This window comes from Meleagris gallopavo, chromosome 5, assembly GCF_000146605.3.
Source record: "Meleagris gallopavo isolate NT-WF06-2002-E0010 breed Aviagen turkey brand Nicholas breeding stock chromosome 5, Turkey_5.1, whole genome shotgun sequence".
Lineage (NCBI taxonomy): Eukaryota > Metazoa > Chordata > Aves > Galliformes > Phasianidae > Meleagris > Meleagris gallopavo.
In genome coordinates, this window is record NC_015015.2 from 28,912,069 (window position 1) to 28,926,944 (window position 14,876).

At 37.4% G+C, this 14,876-nt stretch overlaps 1 long non-coding RNA gene across 1 annotated transcript; it reads right to left on the reverse strand.

Annotated features, from left to right (window-relative positions):
- Positions 1 to 914: 914 nt before the first annotated feature.
- LOC109367785 lies at positions 915 to 14,870 on the reverse strand. The gene is made up of 3 exons (XR_004159920.1): positions 14,787 to 14,870; positions 5,173 to 5,957; positions 915 to 2,098 (listed from the first exon to the last, which is right to left on the reverse strand). It is a non-coding gene; the product is annotated as an uncharacterized LOC109367785 (long non-coding RNA).
- Between the last annotated feature and the right edge of the window lie 6 nt (positions 14,871 to 14,876).

Sequence of the window (14,876 nt, forward strand, 5' to 3'; positions counted from 1 at the left end):
CACTACAATCACTTCATGATTATTGAAAAAAATAAATAAATAAAATGTGGTGGGGAACGGAAAACAAGCTATGCATAGGCCTGTTTAATATCCTTTTATCCTGCTTACCTACTCATGTCATTTTTATCACTTGAGACACCACTACTAAGAGTTCAAACTCACAACCACCAAGCTGTGTACCTATGTGATATGCACAAGTATCTTAAAATCATAATAAAAATTAATGAACTTGTCTTTTAAAAACAGAAAATACTGTCCCTTTGATGATGTAAAATTAGTTTGAATAGCATTAGAAAAAGATTAAACATTTCTATTTAGTACTTGATAATCATATCAACTAACATTTGACAGATGAAAATGATAGACACCTATCAGCCCAGAAAATGACTATTTTTTAACAGTTACAAGGTATAACATTCATGTCTGAAGAATACATGTTTTATTTGCATCACAATTACATTGCTCCGTCAGTCATTCCTCTGTTACATACACATTCCAATATAACGACTGGGTCAATGTCTACACTTGTGACAAATAAGCATGACTGGAGGTCGTATGCATAGGATAGAGGTATCCAACACCCATAGGTCATGTGCGTCTAAGCTAGAATAGCTGAGCATTTTCACAGCAGGAAGTAGATGGTATGCTGTACAGACTACAAATGGTGATACTGACAAGCATTATAAAAAGACAGACTCTTTTCCAGATGCTAGAAATTCTACAAACCCATTAGAACTCCATGAGAGAAATTTAAACACAAATAGTGTCTATTTGAAAATGGATTCAAAAACTGTCATTTACAGTAAAGTTGTGACTTTCATATAATTACAAAACTCACAATGAGAACTAAATGCATACAAGTCTGTGGGGGCATCAACATATTTTTAGCATTTCTATGATAATCTCAAAAAAAAAAAACCCACAATAAACAACTGCTTTTCATCACAAGTAGCACATTCTTTTCAACATCTTTCTACTCCAAATTAATCAAGCTGTAACTACTGGCCTCACTATTTGGATATACATTTGAGGAATGCCCTGAGAAAATTCATAGCCTTTGAAAGAAAAAAAAAATAAAAATTGAATTCTGGAATTTCCTACACATTTGCTGATATTTTTTCCCCCTACACATCCTGTTCTGTACAGGACTGCTTGTATATTGTACTTCAACAGAATTCAAACTCCCCAATTTCACTGCATGACCTGAATATATAGAAAAAAGTACATAATGACTTTAACTGACGTATGACAATAGATTGTTAATCAAAACGCCCAATTTAAAAATCTTCACTACGCAACAATTTCTTTTTCTTTGTAAACTATCCAGGTGATATAGCAAAAAAAAAATAATTAGAAAACAGTATTTGATCTGAATATTATAACCCTGGAACATTAATCATTCTGATTCATGCAGCTTTGAGTCTGTTGACTTTTTGGGTGTACTCTGTAAATGAAGTAACAGTGAAGTGACCCCATCTGCCACTTCTTATGGACCTTGAATTCCAGGAAAAATGCTTAACTCATCAGGCATTTGAGCTTATTTCTTCCAATCAAAATATATTAGTAGATATAGTTTTTGAATATTTCATATAATGAGAATCAAAAATCTATTTCCTTAGAAGACAATTTTGATATGAATACCATCCAAGACAGATTTTTTAAGACATAATAAAACATCCTTACTATTACCCAACAACATACATTCAATGAGCACGTTACTTGCCTTATTTTCCTGAGTTTTATTTAAGGAGGTGGAACAGGAAAAATGTACAGCACTGCAAGCACATACGAGTGAAGCTGGCAGCACACATGACTGAAGCTGATCTAACTTCAAGATATGGATGCATAAGGGTGTAGATAAAAGACATGTTGGATGAGGAATTTCACCATCCCTTCAAGTCCACACAACTTGTTTTCTATTCTCATAACGGAGAGCACCCCAGACCTGAATTAAGAGTAGACTTTGGCCCTATTTTCTGGCCATATAAATCCTCAGCCAGTAGATTAAATGATTTTTTTCATACAATGCTTTCAAATCCAATCACGATAGACTCTGTAGCTCTCATGGATAGATTGCCCAGTTCTCTTTTCTCCTTTCCTGCAATGCAAAGAAGATGAGAGTTATGTGTGATGGACAGATAGGAAGAAATAGGTTGTTCTAACACAGCTAGGTTTTCTCTGTCCTCAGGTAGAATGACTTGCCCTTCTAAGAGTCTTATCTTGGTAGTCAGGAAGCCAGGAAAACTACATCTGCCCCAGTTCTTTCAGCAGTTCAAACCTGAGTTCCTTATTTTGCAGGAAAAAACAAAAACAAAAAACAAAAAACCACCAGTCCAAAATACAGGTATTCCTTTACCATCTGAAGAGGTATAGAACTTCCTGTTATCTTGACATTACTACTACCCAGCTTGGAAGGATTGCTTCACAGCAACCCCATGCAACAACATAGGTAAAATACATTATAATTTAGATTACCTCTGCTCATGAATAGATATTATTTGAATGCTTTTATATTTCTGAGTTCACATTGAGGATTCTACTGCATTCTGACACATGCAAGCATGAATAAGTAAAAGACAAATGTTTCCTGAGAATTCCAATGTATGTTGTACTCCTAAGTTTTGTAAATGCATCAGTTACCGCAAAGTATTAGAGAACCAGTAAGTCGAAGACAAAAAAACTGAAGAAGGCATACGTATAAACTCAAGCCGCTACTGGCCTTAGAACTGCCACAAAGTTCCTGCTCTTCCATTCTACACTAATGTAGCCTTACTAAGCAGACTATGTACATCAGGTTGAAGAGCAAATTCAAATGCTTATTGTCCTTGAGCTGCCTTTGCCGCTGCACAATAATATTATTTACTGCTTTGGTGTCTTCTCACAAGTGCAGTAAGAACAATTGAGACTTAGGAGTACCATGTGCTCAGCTCTGGAGTTGTATTTGTGCAAAACAATTCTGTTTTGTTATTTTCTGAAAGGGAAGAAAAAATGGCTCAGCACAGAGATTTTTTAGACCAATTACAATTCAGTGAGATGCATAAAGAACTGTGTGAATGCAAGTTGAAGTCGAAAGGAAACCATTTTTAAAACAAGTTTCATAGCTGCAATTTTCTAAGATTTGATTATGACAGGTTTCAGGAACAGATTAACTCTTCAGCTCACAGCAGTTTCATGGAAAAAATAACAGCAAAAAAAAAAAATCACAACAGGAACTTGAAGGTAAGAATTCAAGCTTTGAAAAAGATCAAGTTTTTCACATGGAGTATCAATGTGCAACATAGATTAAGAATAGATATCTGAGGAGCAATGCTGAACCAAAATATAAATAGACTATATCCAGCAAAACAAATGCAGCAGATTCACAGAATCACAACGCATGGAAGTTTCAAAAGGAAGATCACTAAACATGATCCATAAATGGATCTGATATGTGCACATATCTATGCACACTTTCCTCTTCATTCTCTGCTACAGTAGCTGAAGTAGTTTTCCAGAAATTCAGATGTTTTAGTCAAGGTTCCAATAGCACTAAAAGCTTTAACAAGTGGAATACTATCAGCATTATAGTACTTTAAAATATGTATCATCCCTGCTTATGTGTTGAACAGAAGTCAACTGAATTTTTAAAATTGCTCTGGTAGAGGAAAGAAAAGGTAAAGATCTTTTGGATATATATTTTTTTTCTAATCTCAAAAAAATATGAAAGCAAACAAACAAACAGCAACAAAAACACCTACTATACATTTGTCTCAACAAAGATACAAGCCTCTCATACAACAAGGAAACATGTCTTAAGGACCTAGTATCAGATAACCTTCTGTCTTGTGAAGAAAATTTCACTTGGATAGCTTTTAAAGAAAAGGCAACTCTAGTAAAACTAGCACCTATTAACGTGAGGCACATGGCATGATATAAATATTATTCTGACAATTTCTTAAAAGGCTTTCATTTCATTATTACAAGGATATTAATTTATCAAAAAATATATCTGTATGATAGCTGCTTCTTAATCCACATGAAAGAGATTTTGAGATTAAGAATGACAGAGATAAATGCATTCTCTGCTTTTAGCTACTATTCCTAGTGATGTCTCATTCTCTCTTGAAAAAGCCATCTTTATATGGCCATCTCCACAGTAAGTGAGAAAGAAAGGGAGAGGTTTTCCAAGCAGGGATGTTATCAGAAAATTGTGGGTATAGCCCTAATAGACAGATGTGTATTTCATTATTTTAAGTTGCTCAATCAGCTTGACAATTCAGCACCATTTATATACTTGAGAGAGACAATTCGCTTACTGTAAGAAAGAAAAACAGAAACAACAAGAGAATTGAAATATTTCCATCTGGAATTAAGCAAAGATATAGTGTTAAGAAAATGCCTTTTGTTTCAGTTTTTGTTTTTAGTTCAAGCAAAAACAAAAAACAAAACAAAACAAAAAAATGCTTGCTGACTCAACCCAAAAAATAATTCTTTTACCATAACTTATATTATCAATCCAAAACACAACAGTGCTAAGGCCACATTAGTTCTAGGCTCTTCTGCGTACTGGAAAGAGTGGAGTCCTGCAAAAAGACTTCCTTGCATTCAGCATCATACTCTACATAATAGCAGATCTTTAAAATACATGAAACAACTCATACTTGAAGTCTAGTTTTCAAACTAGAAATCAAATATAAAATGCACCCACACAAAATCTCTTCATATCCATTACATGTTGATTTTCTTTCTAAAAAAGCAGAGATCTTAAAAATAGATAAATGCGTAATTTATCAAAGTTTAATTATTAATTTATGAATGTTACTCTGAAAATAATGACTCCTATTTTCTATGGAAATTACAACAAATACAAAGCGCACAGTAATACTATTTGACAGAGCAAATTCTCAGCTACAAAACATCTTTTTCAACAGTCACCACCATTAGCTATACATTTTCACCAGCAATGAACAAGAGCCTGCATGCCATGCTCATCAAACTCCACACTAGTGGAGGTGATCCACTCTTTTAGAGCTGTATGATCATGCTGTTGCTAGGATAATCTTACCCATGCAGTTCATCTTTCATCAGCCCAAAAAGATATCAATCAGAAAATACCAAATCCAGACTATACAATAGATGTGGTAGGACAATCCTGTCAAGATTGGCAATGTGCTCCACAGAATTCAAACTCACATTGGTCCTGGTATTACCCTGTTGCAAGAGAAAGGCAATCTTTGCTGACTTGACTCTGGAAGTTGTAGCCTTCAGATTAGCCCGAGCCATGATGTCATAGTCAGTGTTGATGGTTTGTCTGGGTTCCAGGAAACCCTGAAGGATCACCTTCTTCTCTATTCTAAAAGACAGTGCAAATTATTTTGCACAGCAACAGCCACATCTTGAATTTTCTCCTCAATGGGGAATTCACATCTTGCCACTCCATGGACTATCATTTTGCCTCTAACACACAGTAATGACACTGCATCTTGTCATCAGTAATGATATGATATGGAATATATTCACCTTCAATCTCATACTGGTTCAATAGGTCCTGACAAGCTTGCATACTGTGTTTATCCTGCTGTGATCATTCATGGGGCACACTTGGCACAAATTCTGCAATATTCCAATAATGCTACCATTGTTTCCAATTCATCAAAACCAGTATTCAGTTCTATACACAGTTCCCTGGTCATGATCTAATGATTCATGCATGTGAACTTATTGAGACACTCTTCATTCTACAGTGTGATACCCATGCATGGCTATCCAAAACATGACTCATGTTTCACATTCCTCTTGCCACTGCTGAAATGTACCACCTTACCATTCTCACATGCACAGTTTTGTCCCCATAAACTTTCAGCAAGCGTTGATGAATGTCATGGGTGCCATTTCTTCCACATGAAGGAATGACATCTTTGCTTCATATGTGCTTCCAGATCAGATGCCATTTTGTTGGAGGGTCCCTCTGCTGCCATCTGTTACATGGCAACAAAATACAACAGAATATTGGCAAGAAGGTTCCACCTCAATCACCATACCACTAACATAACAAAATAGGAAACACTACTTTCAGAGCATCCCTTGTACTTTAAAATAATTTTATAATAGTTACAAATAGATATTTTCTTAATAGACTATTCATAATTATGAAAAAGACGTTACCAGTATCCGAAGCCTTTTAAAAAGCTCAGACCTCCTGAACAAGTAAATAAGCTAACCAGAGTAGGAGACTGCCTTTCAATGTCCTGTATCTTGTGATACCAACAATCTTAGAATGAAATCAATTTATACTTTCAATCAAAAATTAGAAGATAACTAATGGATCTATTTCTCTTGCCTTTGAATCTGCATTAATTCAATTTTAAGCTTTATTAGACATAGAGTACTTTGCATGGTATTGATATACATATTGTGTTATATTTGCAAGCACCCAACTTGGAGACAAACAACCACTCAGTTACACAAATTTGTCTTTTTCTTACTGTTAGTGAACTTTTACTCCTACGTTCTCCTTTCCACACTGGAACACACTGGCCTTTTTTCTCCAGTACAACAGAAGCAACCATTAGTTACCTATCTCACATTAAACTCCAGTGGTCTCCTTTCACTCTGCGTTCCCAAATGCAGTTTCTTATTCTGTACATACTTTTTTCAGCTTCTCATTCAAGGACTTTCTGGAAAAAGCTATCCAGTTCTGCTATTTCAAACGTGTTTGTTTTTAACAGATATTATTTACTCAGTGAGTGTAAAGTATTTCACATCTTCCTTTCATAGTGCAGCATAGCTGGAAAGAATGTGGTACAGAATGTACCACAGTGTTATTTCCAGAACACTTGCCTTTCGTCCATTATCACTAACAAATTCATTATCTCATTTAAGGAATGTAACTCTCAGAAGAATCAAAAAAACTTTATGAAAGGAAAGACAAGTGAAAAGTGCAGAGAAGGGAAGAACTAGAAAAGAAGTAACATTTCCCTCTCCACAGAAGATGCATTGCTTACAAGATTAATTGGACTGAAAGATAAAAATGAACTTATAAGAAATGCTGAATGAATAGATGATGTTATAAAAGCAGAAAATGTTGCGAGAGAGATTAGACAGAATAACACACGGTCATGACCAGGTCATGGAAATAATCTTTGTTGAGGAGGACAGCTGAACCAGTGCTACTGGTTCCATAATGAGATAAACAGCTCCATCAGCTTCCACACTTTAATTGTTAAAAAGACTACTCACATCCTGGTCTGCTCATGTTCCAGAGATACTGAATTCTCACCTCTTTTCATACTGACCATTTTCGTAGGGAAGACAACTGTACTTTCTCAAAGTTTTATAGTATCTCCTTATCTCTTCCAAAACACTTCATTCAGAAGAACTTATTATAATACATTGCTTCACAGTCAAGGTTCTGCTTTTCTGACCTCAGGGAAGCTCATACAATGAAATAAGAATTATATTTTTCCCTCTCTCCCAGCAAAACACACATACACGTATATAAATACATATATACCCACGTGTATGTATGCATTCATATATATATACACACACACACGCATATATGTATATATATGTGTATATTTTGCTGGGAGAGTGGAAAATATATATACAAATGTATACCATATATACTTTGTGTATATGCGCGCGCACACACACAAACATATACACACACATATATAAACACATTTCTTTCAGTCTTTCAGAACAACAAGATTCTCTAGCAAAACCACAAGGAAACTGTCACCTCTGTCTAATGCTGTCATCTTGGAAGAGATGGTCTTTCAAAGTTGAAACAAAAAGGCAAAAATGATGATGAGCTTTCTTATCAAAACTGAGCACATCTGGAATTTCAAACAAGCCTATGTTTCAAGAACATGCAATACATCCACGCAGTGAAACGAACATACAGAAAGACAGTTCTGGATTTATTGGTTTATAAACAGCAGGAAGTGAATAAATGCGCTTATTTAACTCTGGGTGCCATATCAGGATCAGGTCCTTAAGAAATATCCACATCTAAGCATTCACATAGGTGACTTTTATAGCTGCACCTGTGAAATGTTTCCTTCTTGTGCACAGACAGGTTATCTACACAAAGTACTCAATCTGCAGAGCAAAGCACAACAGATGTACTCAAAGGAAGGCAGGAAATATGATAGTCCATAGATGTCATTGCCAGTTTTACTGTAAAACCTAACTGACTTTTATTATAAAATGCAAAAGGGAAGAAGTTTATATTGTCAACAGAGTAAAATTCTACACGGCATAAATCTACAGCTTCAAATACACACGGAGTTCAAGTCTTTCACTGAATTGCTTAAGAAGATAAAACTAAAGTTTTATACATTGGCAATCTCCAAAGACGGAAATAGAAAATGGATTATGAACACACGTTTACCATGGAAGTATAGCACGACCTTAAATAACTCTCTTAATGTCATTTATTTCAGCAGTAAATTGGGGTTAACCACTCAGTACACAGATGTACTGAAAAGCCTCAGCAGTTGAAAGTGCTCGTGCAATCCCAAGTGGCACACTTCTGAGTACTAGGACAGCATTACTGGTGTTGCACAGCTGCATTCCTCAGCCCCATTAATCCTGCAGAGGAAGAAGTCTGTAGGGAAGCCCCACATAGCATTCCAAGTGCAACCCAGATTGCTGGCAACACCTTACTCCACTGTTCACAATAAATAAATAGAAAACAAAGAAAAATTCCAAAATATATGAAGTTAGCTTTTGAATGAGTATCCACACTACTTCTGCACACAGAAAATAGTTAGTGTTGAAAGTTCCTTCATGGTTTTGAGTATTATAATTTGATAACTGCTCATCATTCACATCAGCTATTGCTGCTTGAAATAAGCATTTAATCACAACATAGCTCAACATCTTTACAATGCACTGCCTCACAAGTTTCCATAGGAGATAAACTTCAAATAAACAAATGTCTGATATTCCTGGAGAATTCCAATTTGTTACTTTTTATTTTTACATTTAGTCAAGGAAGATATAGTCAGAGGTCACCTTGGCAAATGTAACACACGCAAATCTGTGCTCCCTTAAGGGGCCACCAGTGTTGAGGGAGCTGGCAGAAATGACTGCGAAGGCACTTTCTATTGTATTTCAGAAGTCATGGAAAATGGAAGAGGTGTCTGAATACTGAAGGAAAGAATCTAGTCTTGTTCACATCTTTATCGGTGACCTGGATGAAGGGATAGAATGCACACTCAGCAAGTTTGCTGATGATAGAAAGCTGGAAGGAGTGGCTGACATTCAGTAGCTGAAGACAACTGTGCTGCCATTCAGAGTGACCTGGACAGGCTGGAAAATTGGGCAGAGATGAACCTTACAAGCTTCAACAAGGACAAGTACAGACCTACACCTGGGGAGGAATAACCATATGTATTGATATAGGTTAGGAAGTGACCTGCCGGGAAAGAGATCAGCAGAGAAATTCCTACGTGTCCTGGTGGACAGCAGGTTGACCATGAACCAGCATTGTGCTCTTGTGGCCAAGAAGGCCAGTGGCTTACTAGGGTACATCAAAAACAACATGTCCAGCAGGTTGAGGGAGGTGATCTTCTCCCTTTACTCTGCCCTGGTGAGGACACATCTGGAGCTCTTGTGTCTAGTTCTGGGCTTCTCGGTATGAGAAAAACAAGGAACTTGCAGAGGGAGTCCAATGGAGGGCCACAAAGATGATTAAGGGCCTGGACCTTCTCCCTTATGAGGAAAGGCTGAGAGACCTGGGACTGCTTAAGCTGGAGAAGAGAAGATTAATTGGAGAGACCATACCAATGCATATATATATCCACAGGGCAAGAGTCAAGTGGATGGGGTCAGGCTCTTTTCAGTGGTATCTAGGAACAGTACAAGAAGCAGCGGGCACAAACTAGACCACAGGAAGTTCCTTGCAAATATGAGGAAAAAAAAATAAATACTTTGAGGGTGATGAAGTACTCAAACAGACTGGAGTTGTGAATTCCTCTTCTCTAGAGATATTCAAAACCCACATTGACACTTTCCTGTGAAACCTACTGTAGGGAACATGCTTTAGCAGAGGGCTAGACAATCTCCAGACATTCCTTCCAATCCCTGCAGTTCTGTGATTTACCTGAATATGCTCAGAGTAGAGTAAGTTCCCAAATAAACAAATGGTGAGGAAGGGGAAGCAGAGCTGCAAGCCTTCTTGTCACCCACCTAATATCAGTGCAAGAGCACTGTAATTAACCCTGAGTGACACCAGGATCAAACTATACATAATTCCGGACCTGTACGCTCTCATGCATAAGTAGCCATTTTTGTAAAAAGAACGAATCAGTAGGTTAATACAAAAGTAATTAGGAGTAGTATTGGATATACGCACACCTGAAACCATGACAAAAGATTAACAAGGCCCATCATGAGCACCTATTCTCCCATCCCAAACTATTACCGCTTCTCTCAAAAATATCAATCACCAAAAAAAAATCTATTTTGTGACTAAAACTAATATGTATGTGTTCGTATATTATATAAAGTATGTCTTTTTGCTTTTATGGAAAGAAGTAAATAGTAACAAAAACATCAGCTCTCAGCTGTTATCTTTAAAGTTCTCTCCTTAGGAAGTTAAGATTAGTAGTTTATAAAGAATAAATTTTAAAAAGCTTCTAGTTTGATATATTTTAACTACATACTTTTTTTTTCAAATGCTGAAACACTGTTAAACAATTTAACAGAACCTGAAACTATTTGACTTTTACTTAATTTTTCTGAGAATCTAAGTCATGCCATGTACTTAGCTCACATTTACTAGATTCCTTAAATATAGGCTTTAGTTTCTTATTCCTTTACGAGCTGATACATTACTCTTCTGTCAGATAAGTGGTTAGATTGAAAATACCATAAGAGACACGGGCTTGACTTTTATTTTGAAGTATTAAATGTAAAATCCCATTTAGGCATTAAAAATAAATTCCTGGTCCCAACATCATCCTGACAAACTTAACTGATAAATGAAGTCTCTTTCCTTCACAAAGCTTTCCCAGCACAAACATCAAGAGACATCACCAAGCAATTGATCTGCAGGACTAGGCCCAAGAACTTAGCACCAACTTCAGGCATAAAGGAAGACCGCTGCCCTGAGAAATAGTCAACATGACCTAACACAGTGCAGTCACAAAACTGTACTGTCTTATTTCCAAATCACATGAAAGTTATTTCTGTCCATGCTACTTAATGAAGTAATGCCATAACTACTCTGTGAAGCACTACAACGCTCCAATTCATGCCCTCAATGCTCCTGACTATTTCCACTGACTAGACAGGAAACACAGACACCACAAATCTTTATGTGATGCAGTGTAAGCTCTCAGCATAATGCAAGGAAATACCTGACATATAAGGCTCAAGTTTTAAGCACAGACTGAAGTAGAAATGAGGAACCTCCTAAGATCCAAGTTGTCATGGTAAGAAAAATCCTTCATCTTAGATTTCGTTATTTAAAGAATAGACAATATACCATAACCTAGCATTTGATAAATTCATCTCACCTAGACTCGTGTTAACATGTTAAAGCATTGTCTGAAACCTATCTAAACTCATAGGAGATAGAAAAGTAAAACACCACCACCTGATGAAGCATATCCTGCTGGTCTGGTCAAGATCCAGTGAAATCAACTACAGCTTTCTCCTGAATTTTCCTACAAGTTAAGCTAAATCTTCAAAACCTGAATTTCAGTAATGAATTTCTGTACACTTAATTCAGGCCCCAGTAAACCGAAATTGTTTTGAATAAAATAATCTTAATCTCCTAATAGAACATGCTCAAATCAGTTTGTAGTACAGGAAAAAAATTGAAAATATTTAAATGCTGAGTTTGTATTGTATTTTTCAAAATACTAACCCTATGCACTACCAGTGTGTCTGCTAGAAGTGTCTGCTACTTGATACAGTGTTGAACTACTTTTTGCTTATACTGTCACTCACTTCTTAACGGGTGCAAATTTGTATATCCAAAATTTAAAAGAACAACTGACGCAGGATTTCACTTTCCACAGTTCAGATTTTAGTAGTTTTTCATATTTTTTGTATTTTTTCATATTTTTTCATATTTTATAATATTCTAGATTTTTATTTATTTATTTTCAGTAAATGCAGTACTGCATGCAGCAGTCATAGAAAAAGTATATTAATGAATGTGCTGGCACATCTGGCTACAGTACAAGTTCGACCATTTTTCAAATCCTCAACATTGCCAGCAACTGCCAATCAAGGACTGAGAAAATTAAGTGTTTTCTTGAAGGACTTGATTTGTCTCTGTATACACATTAGCTAGAGTGTTTCTGTTTGGTTAAAAACAGGAGAAATTAATTTGTAGTCAATCATCATGTTATCCAGATGCATTGTCTTCCAAAACTGTTACTAAAACACTTTTCAGAACTTGGCAATGCCAGCTTACCAGCTGTACACTGAAAAGGAACATTAAGTTACAGAAGAAGAAAAGAGAAGTGGAGAACAAATGCATTACTATTCAGACAGCTCATCTCCTCCAAAAACAGACCTATGGTTACTGCACTCTAGAATCAGTATTTATTGAATTCCATTTATTGAATTCATAATTACAGAAACAAGACATCTATATTCCATACAGTTTAAAAACTACACTTTTTTGAAAAAAGTATATCTAAAATCTACACTCCAATCCATTAACAGTACAAATACAGAAAGTATCTGTTGAGGAACTCTTCCTATTTAAGGAAGTAAGCTTCCAGTATAAATAGCTTAAGTAACAAAAACACGTTCAGTTGGGAGGGAACAAAACTTCATACTGAGGATTTTACAGTTAAATGATTTTCATATCATCCTTACTTTCTAAGAAGTCACACATGCACAAGAGAAAGTGAGATATCTGACTCCACACTTGAAGAAATGTGGAAGAAAAAAAAACGTAAATATTTATCCTTGAGCCTTCTATAGCATACACAACTGCATTCTTGTCACACTTCCCTAACTCAAGGTGTTCAGATCCAGTCTGCATATAGAGGGTACACTCAGAAATGTGAAGATAGATCAAATGAGATGCAAAATCAGTGGTGTGTGAGTTATAACCTGTTTCCAAAGCAAACACTCAAGGCTAAAAGATCTCCTACTTTGCATACCACAGATACTCAGAGAATTTTTTCACCCAGCAATTCCTTCATCTGGAGAAGCAATTACAATAAAGCAACTTGGGCTAACTCTTAAAACAGTGTTTTTACCCTGCTCAAAAAGCGTCTTTGTTTTCCTTTGTATTTATTGCATCTTTAAAGGTAGCAGCCAAGTTTTAAAGCTTATTTTTAATGTGAATCAAGAACGTGCAGAAGGGAAATGAGCGTGGCATGGCTACACCTAACAACAATCCCCAGGTGAAAGGGCTCTAAAACACTTTGCTGAAAGAGATCTTCTCTCTTGTAATTTACCAGGTCGATTATCACCAGCCCTAAGGGAGAATCATGTCTTTTAGGGGCAAGAAGCTGTAAAATTGCATTTCACAGGGGAGGTGGGGAAAAAAAAAAAAGAAAGAAAAACCCACAAACCAGCTGATCATCACAATTATTCACCGTCAAACTATCCCAGGTATTTATTTCTTGTTCGTTCCTTCAGAACCCACTATGCTTGGGAGCCCTTAAGGACCCTTTAAAACCAACAACTATGCTTACAGAAAAAAATCAAGAGTTAATAGGAGTTTGGAAATCAGAGATATGGGAAAAAAAAAAACAAAACAGTAAAATATGACTTTTAAAGTAGCAGCAAGGTTCTGCTTCTCTAATCTCTGCTCACTCCTCTTTTGAGAGGGAAGCATCAGGATGCCAAGATCCCTCCCTTACTCAGATGCTGCAGCTTTGAGTAGCTGAGGTAATGGTAGGAGAACCAGGGTCCCACGTTACCATCTTCCAGTATTTCACAACAAAGAAGGACACAGTCCTGCCCTTACTAATGTCAAACACAAAGAGATGCCAGATGATTCCCACCATATGAGCAAGAATTCTTGACTCTTTAAAGGAATGTCATGGGACTGCGGATGCCGTTCAAGCAATAAGAAGATATTTCTGACTCATAAAAGAGAAACAGCCAAGCTGAAAACATACTAAAAGCTTGTACTTACAGAAAGACAGAGTGCTTTTACAAGGGAAGGAATTCATCCAACATAAACTCCTTCAGTTGTCTGACAGAGGACAAAAAGATGTGATAGATGAATAGCACGTTTCTCTAAATTATGGTAAATATCCCCTTGAACTTCAGGCTCCACCAGCATCGGTGCCACCCAACAGGAGAAAGAAGGCAAACAACCAAAGTTTTTACTTTCCATTAGCAAAGCCAGCTGTAACAGAAGGCAGGGAAGGCAGCGATGGCGGTTTCCCCGGTCTGTAAGGTTTATTCCCTAACAGTTACGCTGAAGAAGACCAGAAGAAACACTTTACATTTTCTATCGGGTGCTCGTCACTCTTCATTACTCTGAAAGCCTCACCAAGAGGAATGACGGGGATGAGTGCGAGTCGGTGCCGGGCAGAGCAACACCACCCCGCCCGTAGCAGCGCTGCCAGACCCGCACCCGCCCCCCGACCGACGTCGCCGGCCTCCGCGCTCCGGCGCGATGCGAGATGAGGTACCGGCGCGGAGTTAATCGTTAACTTGCAGCCCACTTCCCCCCAGCTCCTCTGGTGGACTTCCCAGCCCCAGCAGCTCGGCTACGGCTCAGCCCCCGCACCGCACACGGCGGGCAGCCGAGCCCCTCCACCCCCCACGCGGCCACCGTGGCACGCGGACTACCGCCGCCTTCCGCTCACCTTCCTGCCGGCGGGATCTCTCTCCCCTACTCGTTGCAGCGGCACGGGCGCCGTTGAGCGTCCAGCGGGGAGCTCAGTGAGAGCCGAGCC